Here is a 15,788-nt window from a genome sequence, read left to right as displayed (position 1 = left end):
GTTGTTTAGTTTCTCCAGAAAAGGATTCTCCCATCTCCTGCCTCGGTAGGGTGATGTAATTCTACCTCCTAGATTCCTGGGTGCTGAATTAGAGTAAGCGATAGAGAAGTTCTATAGATCAGTACTAGATTCTTAATACTTTCCTTGTTGTTTCATGTATTCTCTTTGCCTTCTGCTGTTTAGAATGTCCCTAAATCCAGGGTCTTCAGAGCAGTGGTTCTGAAATTCTTTGGTCTCAAAATCCCTCTAAATGATCTTAAACATTTTTGAGATTGCCAAAGAACATTTGTTTATGTTGGTTATATCAATTGATATTTACCATATTAGAAATTTAAGACATATTTATTTATTTAAAATAACAATAAGCCAATTGTATTTTAATATAAACATCACATATTTATGAAAAATAGCTAGAATTTCCAAAACCAACAAATAATTTAGTGAGAAAAATAGCTATCTTTTGTATTTTTGCACCTTCATTTAAGTGTTTAGCTTAATAGAAGATAGTTGGATTCTCATATCTGCTCTGCATATAGTCTCTGGAACACTCTACTATACACTAATGAGAGTAAAAGAGGCAAATAATATTCTGGTATTATTATAAGGTAGTTTTGACCTAGTAGACCCCCTAAAGGGTCTTGGTGACTCCACACTTTGAGAACTGCTGCTCTACAAAACAAACTCCCCTCCTCCTGCTGGGATGAGAATGGGTTGGTGGTCCATCTGTGCAAGTTAGGGAAAAGATCTGGGGTCTAGGCATTTCTCATACAAAGGCTCACCCAGTCCTCCTGTTCCCAGCTTCACTCTCATCCCTGCCCTCTATTCCTTCTCCTTGGTATCTGGTATATTAAATGCCTGAGTCTTACTAGAGTTCTACAACACCAATAGCTTTGTTTTCATTTGTGGCCCCCCCTTTACAAACTCCAAATTCTGCTAAGTCAATGTAATGGCTTAAAAACATGTCTAGAAATATTTTGACATTCCTCCAACTGAAAGATGGTGGTTGTGGTGGTGGGGTCCTGTGTATTCTTTTCTTAAATATGGACTGACCTCAATGACTGGTTGGCCAAGAGAGTGCAGTAACACAGTGCTAAGTGGCTTCCAAGGCTATATCAGAAAAGATGGCACACCTTCTACTTGGTTCTCTTAGGATACTCATTTTTGGACCCTTGAGCTGTTATGTAATAAGTCTTAGGCTGCCATGCTCTGAAGAAGCCCAGACCAAATAACAAGGACCTTTATATGCAGCTTTTCCAGCCAACTGAGGCCCCAGCCAACAGCCAGTGTTAACTCTCAGACACGAGTCACAAAGCCTCCAGATAGTTCTAGCCCCCAGTTGTTGAATCACTCCAACTTTTGAGTCTTCCCGGCTTAGGTTGCAGACATTATGGCGAAATGGCAAGCTGTCCCTGCCAAGTCCTCTTCAAATTCCTGACTTGCATAATTCATGAGCATAAAAATAGTTGTTTTAAGTTGCTAAGTTTTGGGGGTAGTTTGTTACACAGTTGTAGGTAACCAGAGCAGTCAATGACTACTCATTTCTTTGTTCTCCATCTTCTAGAATTTTATTGTCATCACTCATTTATTGTTTTCTTATGTTCTCTCTCTTTTCTTGGTCTTTTTTGTTTGGTTAACTCCTTTATTTCTTTAATGTTATTTTAGGGATTTTGGCAGGTAGTAAAGAGGAATACACATTCAGTTTGCAGTGTTTTGATGGATAACTTTTCCAAGTGTCTTTTATCCCATTGAAGTACATTTCAAGATGTTTTCATTTTAAATGTAGTATGGCTATAAATTAGTATCTCTGTGACTGGGCATGTCTGTGTACTCATGGAATTTAATTTATTTGATCTATTAAAAGAAGAGTGACTAGTACATAAAACAGTATGCTTATTGTCAAACATGCCCATGGTATTCCTCTAAGGTTGAGGTGTTCTAGATAAAACACGTGTTTTTTCACATCGTTGGTACTTGAGGATGGTATATTCTTGAGTTGAATGAACAGTTACAAAAATATTCAAAACCTCCAACAAGAAATAACTACTCAATGACATTTTTTATGCACTGAAATTATGTCCCCTCAAAATTCATATATGAAATTCCTAACCCCCAGTACCTCAGAATGTGACTGTATTTGGAGATAGGACTTATGAAGAGGTAATTAAGTTAAAATGAGACTTTTAGGGGTGGTCCTGATACAATCTTATTGGTGTTTTTAGTAGAAAAGGACACACAGACACCAGGACACCAGAGAAAAGACCATGTGAGGACATAGTGAGAAGGTGGCTATCTGCAAGCCAAGGAGAGACGTCTCAAAGGAAACCAAACCTGCTGGCACTTTGATCTTGGACTTCCAGCCTCTATAATGGTAAGAAAATAAATTTCTGTTGTTTAAGCCACTTCACCTGTGGTGTTTTGTTATGATAGCAGACAACAAAAGTAGTAAACTAATACAAATACTAAGTATTTCTACTTTCTCTATTAGTCCCCACACCTGTCAGAGAACAAAGGATCAAATCAAATCAGATAAAATAAAATCCAGTGGTGTATGTTGAGCTCTTTAGGTAGACTGATGTGCCTGGAGGAGATCAGTGTGGAACTATATGCTGCCCATCCAGGTAAGATTGGGCTGATGGTGCTAATGCATCCTATTTGGTCATGTGTTTTTTTTTCCCAGTTTAGGAAGAGATAAACATTTAAATGGACTTCCTAAACAGAAATATTTAACTTGTTCTAGCTAGTATCTAAGATACTTCCTTTTAATTTTTAATTCCATCAAGATTTTGCTTCTTCTGAACCACTGAGTATACTACTAAGGAATTTAGCACTTCTGAATTAAAAGAATAACAACAACACAACACAGACCAATCCAAAGTGTTCACAGAGAAAACCCATGGAAGGAGAAGGGTGGGATGACTTAAGGAGCCCAGATCCTTTCTCTCACAGGGCTCTTCCTTTCACCTTTGAGGTGCCACCACTTCTATGTACAGGGCCCTCTGCCAAAAGATCTTCCATGAGCCAACCATGTCAGCACAGTAAACTTTAATCCTTTCACCCCCTCGTGTCTTTTCACCCCCTGAGTTCTCATACTCAGATCTAATGTACCACATTGTGAAGCCTTCTCAGCTCAGCCACACCAGTTCCTCATTAAGCTTTTTCTTGGACCAGTCATCATTGATGGCTCGGGTAAGGCATCTATCTGTCTCACTTATACCGGCTCATTTCTGCGTGTCTTCAGTTGTCAGCTTCTATCCTTGCTAGCATCTATGAAGCATGGCCTTTCTGGATTCAAGTGCAAGTTCTAGAATATGTTCTCTGTTCCCTCAATCTGACTGACCTCCAGACTTCTTTAGGTTGGTGGGCTTTCTCTGCTACATTGAGCCTCCATAGGGTTGTTTAGAGGAGACTTTTGATGCTCTTTCAAGACACATTGAGTCATGAGAACTCAGTAGAACTGTCTGCTTTAAGTTCCTTCTGTCTGGTCACCATGTCTGCTCCACCATGTCTGCAGGATGTATGTGTGTGAATTCTAGGACTTCAGTTAGAAAGCAAGGTTCAGATTTTGTCTGCACTTACATCTCCAAACTTATGGTGGCTTTTTTCAGCTGACAGAGGGCAGAGGCAGTTATCAGGGACACTCACTGGTCTCTGGTTTTCTTTCTTTCTTTTATTTTTTTTGGTTTAATCCCCACCCAAGGATATTTTACTTTTATTTCTAGAGAGACTAGAAGGGAGGGGGAGAGACACACACGGAGAGAAACATCAATCTGAGAGTGACACATCGATTGGTTGCCTTCTGCACCTGCCCCGACCAAGGCCGGGGATCTAGCCTGCAACTAAGGTACGTGTCCTTGACCGGAATCAAACCTGGGCCCCTTCAGTCCACAGGCCAACACTCTATCCACTGAGCCAAACTGGGGCTAAGGCATCTCTGGTTTTCTTGCTTCTCTTCTGACTGCTCATGTGGCTGACACTGCCTTCTTTGGGGTAGAAAATTCTTGCTGCAAGTAGTCTTCTATGTGTTTCATATCTGGACTTAGAAACACCGAAGACCATAATTTCAATACCTTTTTTCTCTGGGTTGCCTGTGACAATCCTTGTGTCCTTTCACCCCCTGAGATAGTGGACACAAATTGTGTGTGTGTGTGTGTGTGTGTGTCCTCTTTTTGCTCTTCTGTTTTCTCCGTTGGGCTGACTAAAATTCATATATGACAACTGGAGCAGCTGTAAGGCATCCTTGAGGATATAATTCAGATTCTAAATATGGTAGGACAGAAAACTAAGAGGAAGCCTGAGGGGTCCTTGATAACTTCACAGAGCAAAATCTCTGAGCCTAGACAAACAGCCCTATGTCTGGATTCTCTTTTGAAGAGAAAATACCTTTTGAACTTAAACAACTATTATTTTTTCTTTATATGCTGCTAAACCTATTTCCTACCCTAATCATTTCAAACTTGAGTCCATAAGCATTGAGTAGACACAAGGTAAATAGGACATTGTTGCTATTCTCCAGGAGCTCACATGCCAGTAGGGGGGCAGGAACCTGCAGAACTCTTTGGCCAAGGTAAAGTAGAAGCACAGAAGAGATGTGCAGAATGCTGTAGGAGTTCTCAGGAGCAGGAGATACAAATTTAGCATGGAGCAAATGCGGTGAAAGACTCAGGGAAAGGTAGACTTTGAAGAAAAAGGATTTATTTATTTGCCTGGAGACAGGAAGGGAAGGGTTTTCCAGGCAGAATGAATTGCATGAGCAGAGGAGATTTGTGTGGTATCTCTTCAAGAATGCCACACTGTCTAGTTTGGCAACATTCTGGTGTGGAGAAGGGTATTTCAATGTACTTGGCTTTATTCATAGTCAAAGCATACAATTTCCTTGGGACCAGAGACATTAAAATTCTTAAAGTTGGAATGCAAATGAGAAGCAAGTGTTAATATTTAGCTTATGAAATTCAAAACAGGATTTAGCACCAAGACAATAAGCTTGAAAGCCAAGTTTTATCTTAAAAGGAGAACAACTTTTTGAATTCCTTAAACAGGCTGAGAATATAGCCCAGCAGCCTCAGATCATAGGATTCTGCTGCAGTATTTAAAAGATTTCCTTGTCTCTTGTGTAGGTAGGCCTGGAGGCTTGATGCCCAAGTAGGAGTCAAGAATAAGATAGAATGAAGCTTCCCAATCTGTGAGTTCCTGTGAGTTAAAAGTATCTATTGATCCTTGGTTTTTAGAAAAGCTTTGCATGAGCAGAGGTGGCCATACCTCTTGGCTAGTAGCTATGGATCCTGACTGGTAGCTATGGATCCTGACTGGTAGCTTCTTGACATGAACTAAATGGAATCAGGCACCTTCTCTGTGTTTGGCTTAGGAGATACTCTATATTCAGGCACGGACAGCAGCAGCCAGGTGATGGGCAGTGTGTTGCTTCCCATTCTGGACATGTGGCCTCTGATGCTGTTGGGAATTGCACTGTGAGTGTGTGTGTGGTGGTGCTGGTGCTGGTGTGTGTGTGTGTGTGTGTGTGTGTGTGTGTGTGGTGGTCGTGGTGCGTGTGTATGTAATCTTTCAGGATGAGCTTGGGAGCACAGGATGCAACCTGAGGTCCTGTGGTCAAGGTTCAGAGTCGGGTAGTCTGCTGGGAGCTCCCGGTAAACTTCATGTTGCTGTTTTCCATTTGTCAAACACGCTTCCCTTTGTGCAGCAGATGTGCCCTTTTATAGCACGCAAGCTAGTGGTGGAGTGACTGCTAACAATGCACGTGCTGTCTGCAAATTAACTTTACCATTGCTTATGAATACTTCATGTGGGGAAAAGGTTTGATTGGACTCGAAGTGCTTTTGCATTATCACCAAAATTTTAACATTACTTTTGTCCATGAAGGAAAAGAAAGAGCTGATAGATTCCTTAAATGTCATATGAGTATTCTAAATTTTGGGTTTTATAAAATTCCAACATTTTGAATGATCGTACAATATTTGGTTTAAAAATGGCTTTACATGTATCACCCATTTATGAGAATAAAGTTCCTCATCAATGTGAACTCTCCAGAATTTGAAGAGCTCATCATTAAGAACTTGATTAGGAGTTGCTTGTGCCCATATTTGGGATAAAAGCTGATAAAAAATTTATGCACATAGGATCAATTTATGAACTTCCCACCAGTTCCAAGATGAACACACACTGTTCCTGGAACAAGACCCCATCTCCACTCCCTCCAACAACCCAAATTAAAATCTCTTTTTAATGAAAGTTATAAGTTTTCCTGTTAGGAAATAATCTGGCTCAATGACTATGCTAATTAGAGCTTAAATTTCAGTTCACACTATTTATCTTCCCCCCCCTAAATTCTAAATATACTAAAATACATTAAGTGCCAAAATGGTGATGAATCCCCTTACATAAAGTAGCTATAAGTAGAGATTGTTTTTAAAAAGCTGGCATTTGAACATCACCAAAAACCACCCTAGGAGGATTTTGGAAATGGCAATGGATACATTAATTCTGCTTCCCACATACCATGGAATAATTATATTTTTTAAGCTGAAATTATTGGATGATTGTTTGTAATGTGAAGTGTTTTTCCACCATTTACGTGCGTTGTGAAATCTCTATTGTCTGCATCTCTAGTTGGTAATCTCTGGGGTGAAGACAAGTAAATATGAAAGCAGAGAAGTGAGTATTGGGAGACAGCCAGGCCTCTCATTGCTGACTTTGGTGTCTCGGCCTCTCCCACCACTGACATGACACTTTTGCTCAGGATTTAACTTATTGGCTCTTCTGTCTTCTCTGTTCTCTTTCTCCATGGGATGCAGTATCTCTTGGAACACTCATATTTTATCACATACTGTGTGGGAGTCATTTAGTAGCTATGCTTTGCAATTTAGAAAATGCTTTTTATTGATTTCTTTGGAAAAAAAGGGAAGAGTCGAGTTAAGATGCTCAAACTTGAACTACATACAGAAAAAATGTGAATATTACTCATTGAAAATACAACTTCTCTACCATTTTTTTTGGTTCTAAATGACACCATTTATCAAAATGTTATAAGGAATAGCTGGTTTATGAAAGGTGATTAAGTTAGGAGTGATGGATGCTTAGCTTTTAAATAAAACACATCAGCTCCTTAATGTATCACAGAGTCCTAATGTATGAGTTCCTCCTCTTTTAGCAGCCTGCCCATCTCTCTACCTCCTGGGCTTTCTTTATTTTGAAGGCACAACAGTGCTGTTATTCTAGTGGGTGGTGGAGTCCTCTATATACTGGTGATGAGAAACTAAGGAAAAGTTTCACATTGATGACACAATGCTTTTCTTTATTCTGACATTCTTTGATTGGGAGAGGAGTTAATATGTTCACTAAGTTAATTATAAACCCTTTTTTATCTCTGAAAAAAGGGAAAACATTAAAATTTTCTGTGGTAATTGTTCTTTGACTCTGGACATGAATCTTTGGAGAAATTCTCTTTGATAAATGCAATTCACGCACAGGCAGTGGAAACAGTCATCAAAAGCTTTCATAAAGGAGCTAATAGTATAGAGTAATAACTACTTTGCAAGGGCGTTGGGGGAATTAATCAGAGAGGTTCTGTAAAGTGGTTTGGAGACGAAAAGTGCAATATAAATGCTAAGTAGCCATACATTTTTCTGGGAAGAGGTGCAGTAAATGTAATCAGGGCTCGGCTCAAGCTGAGCAGCCTGATGGCCACCTCCGCACTCATATTTAATGTTCATAGAATCACTGGCAAAAAGCATTTTCTCCCCTCCTACCACAACGTAAATATTTCCACAAAACTCAGGGCAAGTAAAGATTCTGAAAACTTTTGCAGAATTGGGAAGAAAAAAGTCAGGCAAACTGTATTTTCATAGTAGATGCTCAATAAAAATGTTTTTAATTTTATTTTACCATTGCTTTTTAGGACTCCTATACTCATGTGCTTTTGAATCCCTCAAGACAATATTAGCACTAGATGGCACTCTATCACCATGGAAGAGTGACTGGGGTGGTGGTAGTGGTGGTAGTGGTGGTGGTGGTGGTGTGGTGGTAGTGGTGAGTGAATCTCTCTAGTTTTGTAATTAGTCAAGAATGTAGATAAACTGAGGTTTAATTTAAGTCATTTCCTCTTCCCTTTACTTGATAAGAAATCATGACCTTTTTATATTGGAGGAGAGGTGACAGGGACCTTCCATATTATTTTACTTCTGCATAAGGCAAGTTCAATTTGATTTAATTCTCACTTTGAGGGAGAGAATGCCAGGCCGCTGCCAGCTCTGTTTCACAATGTGTGGTGTTGGTAATGGGCTATGACAGCCTCTCTCCTGCCATTAACTCTGTGTCACAGGAGCAGTCCGAAGGTGACTTGAAATTTGGAGAAAGGAAGGTGCATGATTGATTCTCACAGTGAGAACATGCTCTCTAGCCTTCTCTGAAAGCTAATGACTTCTTAATTTTTATTAGAATAAAAGTATTGGTTTTCTCATAGTCCTTGGAGATTCCCATAATGAATTGAAGTGTTCCTTTGCCCTTTAAAAAACAGTTTTTAATGATTCAGACTATTAATATGATTTTAAAAATAATTGCACAGTTAAGCCTTAAGGGGATGTATCAGAGAAATTCTAGCAAAAGAGATTACTGGCTTTCAATATAAATAGAATTATCTTTTTGGGGACAGAGAATATTTCCCTCAGTCTCCCATCATTTGTAGGCGTGGGGAGATGTGTTTTAATTTGTTAATGGTGTTATGATCTATTTGGTGTTTAAAACATTCAAAAGGGGGTAACTCCTTTAAGAACCCAGAGAATGAAGGAAATGAGTCCTCCCCCAGAATAGAGGCCGCTGAATGACTGTATGACTATAATGAGATGCATTGTAATATACATGAACTCATGCCTTATTAAGACAGTCTGAGGTTACTCCCAAAGGAAATAGGGAAGAGAAATTTTGGAAAGGAAGCCAGAGAAGTTATTCAAGAGGCTGGAAGTAGCTTGATGCAAGAGAAGGAAAGAGTTTAGGGATATGGTAACTCCTCAATTCTTAAACTGTGCACTGGGACGCCCTGGGGGACTGTGCAAACACCCAGGGATGCCCGGGCCTGCTGATCTTTGAGAGACACAGAGCAACATCTGACAGAGACCAAAGCAAACTACTTCAGATTTTCAGTATTAGGTTGCACTCACATTCCTTCAGATGACACCATATATTTGCAAACTTGGCTTTTCAGCAAGTTTAAAAATCAGTATGGAATAGTTCCTGAGGATGGCAGTGTCTGATTTGATTCCAATGTTCGAGGGGCTGTGCAGTGTCCAAGAGACACACACTCCTCATTTGTAAGTAGTTGCTTTTATTCAACAATTAAATAAAATTATTTTTCCCTTTAATTTATGCATATTATTTTTGTGAATGACTACTAAGTTATTAGCCCATAAACACTTTAGTTTTTGGATCTAATTAATACTAAAAGTAACTGGTAGGTATTTATTTTGGCATAGGGGTTCTGTCTTAATAATAAAAAAATTAAGACACTTAGAAATTTGAGAACTTCTAGGCTAACACTACAAGGGCCTCCTTGATTTTCCGTGAGGAGAGGCAACCAGGCTCCTGTCTCACGTGGTCATGGAGGCTCACGCTCACCACCACCCCATCCATCCTCCCCAGCATTCAGCCTCCCCTTCCTTAATCTACTTTTCCATCATGCACATCACTTTTTAAGGCACTATGTAATTTAGTGTTTATTATTTTTATTGTTCATTCCTCTCACAAAACTAAGTGTCATGTGGGCAAGATTCTTTACTATTTTATTTACTGACTAGTAAATAAAAAGTGTTTAGAAGAGTGCCTGGCACTTAGAGCTTTTTGTAACTATTTGTTGAATGAATGAAAAATAAGCAGTGGTTTCTCAAGTCTGGTGTATATACAGGACATACCCCAAAATGTAACCTTTGGATGATTATGAAGTCAGTGTTTATTAACATACAGTTCATTTTCAAAATTTAAAAGAATCCACAGAAATGAATAATATTTTTGTCAATGCCTGTTTTCAAACAGATGACTGTTCTGGTCCAGGCACTGCTGATAATGGGAAGCAGTGGAATCACGAACTTCAAGAATCATTTCGTTCGGTATTTGTGTGCCCTCAATTCATCAACTTGCTGGTTTTGTATGGTAAACTTTATTTTTTATGTATCCCCATAAAAAAAGTCTAGTGGCATTTCAGGCTAAAATTTCTTTGTTCAAAGTTTAGTCTGGCTTCACCCATTATTTCAAATAAGTTAAACTTGAAAAGAAGTGAAAATTAAGTGAGTTATCAGCTGTTACAGTGTGTATATATTTTTGGGACACCCTATATTTCTTATAAAAAAGTGTATAAAAATTACACATATGAAAATACATTAGGACCCCTTTCTTGCTTAGAGGTACTTTTGTGGTTCATGTATTGGAAGAATAGTTAACTGAGTCACTGTTGTTTTCATTATTATTGCTGCTTAAATAAATCCGTATGTTTTTGCTTTATAGAATGAGGAAGTGAGTGGATCAAAGATTCTATTCTTGCCTTCCTAGTTCTCCATTCTTTAAGATGAACCTAACATGTGCCTAGAGCTATACTTATGAATTCTTTTAATTGTCTTCCAGTAGAGGTAGAGGTGATTCTTGTTTCTGTGAAAGAATTAAAAAGCATTTCCTTAAATGCAGGTGTTTACTTAAACCCTCAGACCTCTCTGAAGTGAAGAAAACCTCCCAGAGATAAGTACTGCGCACTCTACAGTGAGGGTTGAAATCATTATGAATAAATGAGGGAAGGACGTTACTGGGCCTGGTTGATTCAAAGTAAAAAGGATTCCATGTTAACTCAGTATATCCGTTTTCTACACTGAATAACAAGTTACCACAAACTTAGTGGCTTAAAATGAGGCACGTTTATTGTCTCACAAATAGTGTGGGTTAGGAGTCTGCACAGGCTAACTGGGCCCTCTGCTTAGGCCCTCACAGGGCTGTGATCAAGGTGTTGGCCAGGCTGCATCCTCAGCTGGAGGCGTAATGGGGAAGAAATGCGTCCAGACTCATTCAGGTTGTGAACAGAATTCATTTCCTTGTGGCTGAGTGACTGAAGACCCCTGCTTCTTAGTGGCTATTGCTGGAGGCCCTCTTGGGTTCTAAGACCACTTGCAGGTATTGTGTTAGGGGTTTTAAGTTTACTTTTGGAAGTTTAGTTGTTACATTTGTGATCTAATGAATTATTGTCTTTGAATCAATAATAACATGTTATGTCTAGCAAAGCATATTTAGATATATCTAGATTATGGGACCTGACATGATACATACATTTTCTTACCACAAATATAAAAAAAATACCTATCAGGAACTCTATGCTTTAACCCTGTTCTTATGTAATTCGAATTGCTAGTCTATTTATTGCTAATATAGGGAGTGGAAGGAAGCTCTCTTAGTATTAATAGAAGTGGTGAATAGCAGGTGGAGTTACCATGTAGTTACAACCCATCACTTGTGAATAAACACTAACCCTTCCACACTCTCTTTCCTTCCATGCTCTTAGATTTTCCTCAGGAGTATCATCCATGAAACAAACCTCAGTCTTTGGAAATGTTGGGGGGAGTTTTCATTCACTGACTTAAGAAAAGTTTGGACAAAAATGTGACTCTACTGTATTTATTATTCAAAGAGATATTAAATTCACATTAAGTAACTATACTTTAATTACTTTGACCATAAACTGTCACCAAATATAGTGTTCATTTTATTAAATATTGGTAATCAACATCTTTTAAAAAATTAGGATAGAGATTACATTTTGGCACTAGAGAAAAGGGGTCCAAAATAGATTTCTTGCATTAATCTCTACAAAATAGTTCTCCTAATAAATTCTAAAAATTATAAAATTGAATTATAAAAATAAAAGAAAAATACAAAATACTGACTTAAGGAAATTAATCTATCCTTTTAACAGTGATTATACACTGAGTGGCCAGATTATTATGACCACCTGACGTTTGTAGGCAAATTAGCTATAATTTCACGCTGAAGTTGCTAGAGGGCCAGACAGTTATAAACAGGGAAGCAGGTTGTTTACCGCAACAGTAAAAGTGATTTTTTTCCTGAAGATCTGAGTAAACAACGTGATTTAACAGCCTTTGAACATGGGGTATATATATATATATATATATACTGAGTGGCCAGATTATTATGACCACCCCATCAGTACTTCGTTGGGCCACCTCTGGCCTTCAGTACTGCGGCGATTCTTCTTGGCATTGACTCCATGAGATGTTGAAAGGTGATGCGAGGAACCTGATACCATGCCTGATGAATAGCACTGTCCAGTTCTGTGAGATTTGATGGTCGTGGAACCAGCTGCCTGATGGCTCTTTTAACTTCGTCCCACAAATACTCAATTGGATTGAGATCTGGTGATTATGGAGGCCACCTAAGCAAGGTAAAGTCTCCCTCATGTTTTTGAAACCACTCCTGCACAATACGAGCACCATGGCATGGCGCATTGTCTTGTTGGAAGAAGCCACCTCCATTGGGATACGCCATCAACATGATAGGGTGAACTTGATCAGCAACAATACTTAGGTATGTTGTGCTATTCAGACGTTCCACACGAATTCAAGGGCCCAAATCATGCTAGGAAAACATGCCCCAAACCATAACACTGCCCCCACCAGCTTGAAGGGTTGTACTCATGCATGTGAGGTGTATGCTTTCATGCTGTTTCCTCCAAATTCTCACTCTGCCATCTGCATGATGCAACTGGAAACGTGATTCATCGGACCACATGACTTTTTTCCAATGCTCGACTGTCCAATCCTTATGTTCCTGTGCGAATTGGAGACGTTTTATGTTCCTGTGCGAATTGGAGACGTTTTATCTTGGTAACTGCAGATAGCAAAGGTGTTCGAACAGGCCTTCGGCTTCCATATCCCATACGATGCAGTTTAGGGCTAATTTGCCTACAAACGTCAGGTGGTCATAATAATCTGGCCACTCACGTTCAAATATATCCCACGTTCAAAGGCTGTTAGATCACCTTGTTTACCCATATCTTCAGAAAAAATCACTTCTACTGTCGTGGTAAACAACCTGCTTCCCTATTTATAATGGTCTGGCCCTCTAGCAACTTCAGCACAAAAGTATAGCTAATTTGCCTACAAATGTCAGGTGGTCATAATAGTCTGGCCACTCAGTGTATATAGTCGCTTTAATAAGAAAAATCAAATGTTATTAATAAAGAAAATTAACCTATCAAAAGACGTGTGAGCATTATTTAGAGTGGAATAGGAGAAAAGTCACTTTTGAGGTATTAGGAAGTAAAATTTTACTGGGGAAAAACATGTACTAGAATATTTTCCTAAGACCCATGAGAATCATAAATCCATAGAAACTGAAGAGTCTCATTCTGCTTTGGTAAAAAAGTACTGTGTGAAGCTTTACCTAGGGATATGAATTTGCATTTATAAAAGGCTATAAAAATTTCACTAAATCCCTGTTTTTAATCATCTCACCACTCCATGGGTTTCATTGTACTGTAAGTAAACTCTACCTATGGAAAGCCTATGATAGGTAGTTACCCAACAATATAGTTAGGATTCAACTCTTCTAATAAGGAAACAAGCAATTTAAAAATATTTGTTAAGCATTGCCAATGTCCTGGGTGTCATATAGAACATACATGATTTTTCTCCGTGGCTTCATAATTTAAGGTGTCATGGCATAAGTTACCTTTGGCTGTCAAAATACAACATTGTACTTAGGTGTGCAATCCTTTTAGAGGAGTATTCGTTTTAATCTCTTAAGGCTTTATAGGCTTGATGTGGACTTTGTATGTAAGGACAAATTTTTAAGGACATTTAAGGCAGAGATTTTCTGTGCCCAGAGTGGGGAAGCTTCCTGAAAGAGGTGAGTGGCCGCCCTTGACAGGGTTTAATGAGAGACAGGCAGGTGACTGCTCCAGGGGAACCACACTGAGAAGGCACAGCATCCAGAACAGCTGTGAGAACCACAGCAGTGGCTCAAACTTAGGACTCCAGCAGAATCACCTGGAGGGCTTGTTAAAGATGGCAGCTTCCACCCGGTTTCCATCCAGCAGGCCTGGTGGTGGGCTCCGGGCATAGAATTTCTCACAAGTTTCCTGGTGAATTGAACCAGTGACCTCTTGGTTCCTGGGTCAATGCTCAACGACTGAGCCACATCGACTGGTATGCTGATGCAGCAGTTCTGAGGACTATACCCGGAGAAACACTGACCTGAAGGGCCCAATCACCACCTGGCTTGATTAGGAATTAGCCGCTTGCAGAGAGAATAAGAGGTAAGGATAGCTGGAAGGAACAGCTAATGTGAGAGTGAGTATCCTGAGGCTTGATGGAGGATGCTTTATAGTGAGCACATGGTTGACACTGACTTTGGGAGCAGTCACTCCCTCCCCTTTCATACTGGCAAGAAAACAAGTAATTGTTCACTTGGGGAAACAATTCTCACTGTGATTGGGGTCACTGGCTTTGGAATAGACACGAGTCTAACTTCCTGTTCCACCTCCCAGTGCCAAAGCAAGCCATTCAGCCTCTTTACAGCCACAACCACCTCTCAGCGAGGATTGTCACAGAGGAGGTTCTCAGAAACAATAGTGGGGTGGGCATTCATCCTTCCAATCCGGAGGAAACCACAATGGATGTAACGCAGCCTTCCTCCCTCTGTCCATTCCTGATACAGGGCAGGGAGTCCCGGTGTGGCCATGGAGGGAGGCAAAGCTTTACCTCTGCCCATCTTCCGCTTTCAGCTGGGACTCTTAAGAAGACAGATTGACAAGTGAGTTCATTAGTATGTGCAGTGCACAACCTTTGCAAAAGTAACTCAAAAGGTGGCTTAGAACTCCTGCTTCTACTGCATCTTCAACAAAGATCAATAGATTTGTGGAGAAGTGGCGGACAAAGGAGTGATTTTAGGCTTCCAAGGATGGCAAACTGTCAGGAAACTAGTGGAGTAAGGTTTGTTTGCAGATTCCTCTGGTGCCGTCTGTGGGCTGATTAGAGTCTGTCTCCAGTAGAAGCAGAATTTATGTCCTGCCTTTAGGCAGAAAAGGGGGGGGATAGAGAGAGCGTTTCCTGCATTTGCTGCTTCTTAATTGCCTTCAGTTTAAAATGTTTTTTATGTCAAAGAGGCCTACTTTGGGATGACGTATTCTGGTTTCCTTCAGCCACATAGATGTTCTGCCTGGAGAGGGGATAAAATCGATGGAGACAAAAATAAAGGGATGGTTAGAATGTATTAGTGGTTGCAGTCCTGTCAGTGTCCATCTGCAGTGGTGGCAGCATCCAGGGGTGACAGCATTGTATCTATTGCCAAAATTGTCCATCCTAACTTCATGGGATGTCTTCCCTATCATTCTTTTTAAAAAAAATATGTTTTTATTGATTTTTAGAGAGGAAAGGAGAGGGATAGAGAGATAGAAACATCAATGAGAGAGAAACATCATTGATCAGCTGCCACCTGCATATTCCCTACTGGGGATCCAGTCCATAACCCAGGCATGTGCCCTGACCTGGAATCGAACTGGTGACCTCTTGGTTCCTGGGTCAATGCTCAATCACTGAGTCACACTGACTGGGCTTCTCTAACCATCTATACTAATAAAAGGCTAATATGCCAATTAGACCAGGAGACCTTCTGGGAAACTTCCGGATGTCCTTCCGAACAAAGCCATGGTGGCGGGGCTGAGGCAGAATCGGTTAGGGGTGAGGAGAGAGGCAGTAGGGGTGATCAGCCGTGGGGGGGGCAGTTGGGGA

The sequence above is a fragment of the Myotis lucifugus genome, unplaced genomic scaffold (assembly GCF_000147115.1).
Source record: "Myotis lucifugus unplaced genomic scaffold, Myoluc2.0 scaffold_0, whole genome shotgun sequence".
NCBI classification, from domain to species: Eukaryota; Metazoa; Chordata; class Mammalia; order Chiroptera; family Vespertilionidae; genus Myotis; species Myotis lucifugus.
The sequence above is the reverse complement of the archived record's forward strand: the minus strand, read 5'-3'. Positions refer to the sequence as shown.